This window comes from Choloepus didactylus, chromosome 25, assembly GCF_015220235.1.
Source record: "Choloepus didactylus isolate mChoDid1 chromosome 25, mChoDid1.pri, whole genome shotgun sequence".
Lineage (NCBI taxonomy): Eukaryota > Metazoa > Chordata > Mammalia > Pilosa > Megalonychidae > Choloepus > Choloepus didactylus.
Window position 1 is genome coordinate 7,205,384 of NC_051331.1, and position 3,756 is coordinate 7,209,139.

The 3,756-nt window shown below is 35.8% G+C and overlaps 1 pseudogene; it reads right to left on the reverse strand.

The window, feature by feature from the left end:
• Positions 1-2,516: 2,516 nt before the first annotated feature.
• LOC119520354 lies at positions 2,517-3,636 on the reverse strand (annotated as a pseudogene).
• Between the last annotated feature and the right edge of the window lie 120 nt (positions 3,637-3,756).

Consider the following 3,756-nt stretch of genomic DNA (forward strand, 5'->3'; position numbering starts at 1 on the left):
GAATAGTCCCAACCATGGCAGTACAAATGAGTGGCCTCGTAGACCAGTAAGGTCCTGCAGGAAACTCCAAACTGCTAATGGATCTTTGATGGGGAGCTTGTGGAGACACCTATGCAAGACTACACCTTGGAAAAAATGAAAGTCAACCAGTTGCTGCCGGTTTTGAAGATACTCTTGATTGACAGGGCCAAGATTCAGTATAAAGAACTGCAAAGCATCTATGCATCTGTCTCTCTCCCTATAGGGTAGCTCCAAAAATTTCAGTGATCTTTTTCACTTTTGCCTTCCAAATCTCCTGCAAGTTACAGTATTTGGTGGATTCTAGCATGGAATCAAAAAGGAAATGAATTCTGGAAAATGTAGTTCCCAACATTACTCAAGGTGACAGAACACAATCCAAGGCCAGCCATCTCCAACTCTACATTTTGTCATATCACGGGTCTCTCTTCTTAATTCAAGGTCTATTAGCTAACACCCAGCAAGAAGCAAGGGCTAAAAGCAAACGGCAAAGGATGAAAATAATAATTCACATTACACTACATTCTGACAAACTCTACATATTTGCAAATGTCTGCCAACTATTTATCAGCAAGGAAAAAGAATCCTCTTGCATTTAAAAAGAAAAAAAAGGCTTTTCTCAGTAAGAAACGTGGAAAGGTAGAATATATATAATGGATAAATGATATCCAGTATCTGCCAAACAAGGCCTCCAAGAAAATCCCAACATATACTGAGGTGTCATTTTTCAATGGCCCCTCACTAAAGAACATTTTAAAAACTATATAGAGATTCAACCTGCCTGTATATTAAAAATACACTTCAAACCACCCATGGATCCAACAGACTTCAAAATGGAAAGAGAATTGTGCCAGTTTGGATGTATTATGTCCCCCAAACACCATGTTCTTTAATGCAATCTTGTTGGGGTAGATGCATTAGTGTTGTTTAGGTTGGAACCTTTGGATTAGATTATTTCCATGGAGGTGTGGCCCCACCCATTCAGCATGGGTCTTAATTAAATCACTGGAGCCCTGTAAGAGCTCAGACAGAAGGAGCTCGGTGCTGCAGCCAAGAGAGACAGTTTGGAGATTGCCACTGAAAGCAGACTTTTGCTGACACTTTGGAAATGCTAGCCCAGAGTTTGCTCCGGAGAAGCTAAGGAGGACAAAATGCCCCAAGAGCAACAGTTTGAAGAATGCACAGGAGCTGAAAGAAGAACTGGATCACAACCTGTGATCAGCAGACACCAGCCACATGCCTTCCAAGCTAACAGAGGTTTTCCAGAAGCACTGGCCTTCCTTGGGAGAAAGTATACTTGTGTTGAAGCCTTAATTTAGATTCTTGGCCTTCAGACTGTAAGTTTGCAGCCAAATAAACCCTCTTTATAAAAACAAATCCTTTTCTGGTATTTTGCATAATAGCAGTATTAGCAAACCAGAACAAGAATATTTTCATCAAACACTACCTATTAAAATTTATGTACTGTTGTACATAAAGTTGTGAAAAGAAAATTTAAGAGAATAATTTCTCACCTCACTGTTTATTTGCAAAAGTACTTGAAATTCATAATCTAAAGGTCTACTCTAAGAATGAGGTACTGATAAAGATAATATCACATTTGTAACTTTTTATCTCTCATGGTGTATATCTTCTAGACCATAATAAATGAATTAGTTTGCATCAGACTTTCCCACATTACTTACATTTATAGGGATCTTCTCTAGTATGAGCTCTGACATGATTCTGAAGCCAATTTATGTGAAAACTTTCCCACATTTTTCACATTTATAGGGCTTCTATCCAGTGTGCATTCTCATGTTTTTGTAAGGATGTGGGCCAACTGAAGATTTTCCCACATTGATTACATTTGTCGAGTTTCTCTCCAGTATGGGTTCTCACATGACTTTGAAAGGATCTGGAATAACCAAAAGACTTCCCACATAATTTACATTGATAGGGGTTCTCTCCTGTGTCTTTTCATGTCTTCAAAATAAACTAGAAAAAATGAAAGTTTTCCCACATTGTTTACATTCATATGGTTTCTCTCCAGTATGCATTAACATGTAATTTGTGAAGACAAATAAAGTCTTTCCCACCTTTCTTACATTTATAAGGTTTTCTTCCAATGTGAGTTCTTTCATGTCTTTGAAAGGATTGGAGATAGCTGAAGGCTTTCTCACATTTTTTACATTCATAGGGCTTCTCTCCAGTATATGTTACTTTTTTAACTTTATTTATCAAAAAATTAAAAAAACAACCAACAAAAAAAAACACATTTCAAACAAAACAAAGCAAAGAATTGGGAAAAACAAATAACCTAAAATAACATTGCTTCCAACATGTTCCTACTATACCCTAAGAAAATTAACAAAGGCATAAGAAAAACAATATAACCTAAAGTAACTACATTGAAGCTAATTTTTTAATGCAATAGCTTTTTTTTACTTTATCAAAAAAAATTTGTAAAAAACAATTCAAACAAAACAAAGGAATAAGAAAAACAAATGACCTAAAATAACTACATTGCTTCCAACATGTTTCTACCATACCCAAGAAAATTGGCAAACCATAATCATTCCAGAGCATTCCCATACCACTGAGATTACCTTCAATAGCTCATCTGTTCTTATTAGATTATCGTTTCACCTTCACTAGCTGCTGTCTATCTCTAGGTCCTCTACATTCTACAATATAAAATATTTATTTTACATTTTTCACAGAGTTCGCATTAGCAGTATGTGTTATTATGTGTCTGTGAAAGGTTGAGAGACAAATGAAGTCTTTTCCACACTCCTGACATCTATAGGGTTTCTTTCCAGTATGAGTTCTTTCACATCTTCGGAAAGATTGAGAATAACTGAAGGCTTTCCTACATTTTTTACATTTATAGGGCTTGTCTCCAATGTGAGTCTTTTTATGTCTTCAAAAGGAAGTGGGGCAACTAAGGGCTTTACCACATGGCTTACATTCCTAGGGTTTCTCTCCAGTGTGTGTTACCATGTGTCTTCGAAATTCTGAGAGATAAATAAGATCTTTCCCACACTTCTTACATTCATATGGTTTCTCTCCAGTGTGAGTTCTTTCGTGTCTTCGAAAGAACTGGAGATAGCTGTAAACTTTCCCACATTTTTTACATTCATAAGGCTTGCCTTCACATGGCACATATCCAATGTGAGATCTGTTGTGCCTCTTAAAGCTGAATGATTCCTGAAGACTTTCCCACACACACTACATTCATAGAATGTTACTCCAGCAGTTATCTTATATAGATTAAGATTTTGAATTTGGCTGAAGGCTTCTTTGCATTGATTACCACCTTCACTACTTTCAGAGCTTCTCTCCACCCTATGATTTCTGTTAAAATGAGGAACAAATTGTTAATGGTTTACTAATGATTTTAAATTTTTAGTCAATATTAGAATTTATAGTATTCTATTCTGTCTGAAAGGAGAATAAACTGAATACCCTGGAAGAGGGCTTGACTACAAACATCAAAAAAAGTGTTTCTTACATATGGGGTTTCTTGATATTATTTCCACCTAAATTATTTTTCAAATGGTGAACCTCTCTATGTTACGTTTAAGAAGACATTTTTGGTGAAATTCTCTGAAAATAGACAAATTTGAAGTCAGGCATATAGCTTTGTTTCCTTGTGTTTTGTTTTTTTTTTTTTTAATTTCATGATATACCAAGATTTCCAATTGGTACACTGCTTTTTCTTGTGAGTGTAACTCACCTCAAATTTCTCCTCTGGCT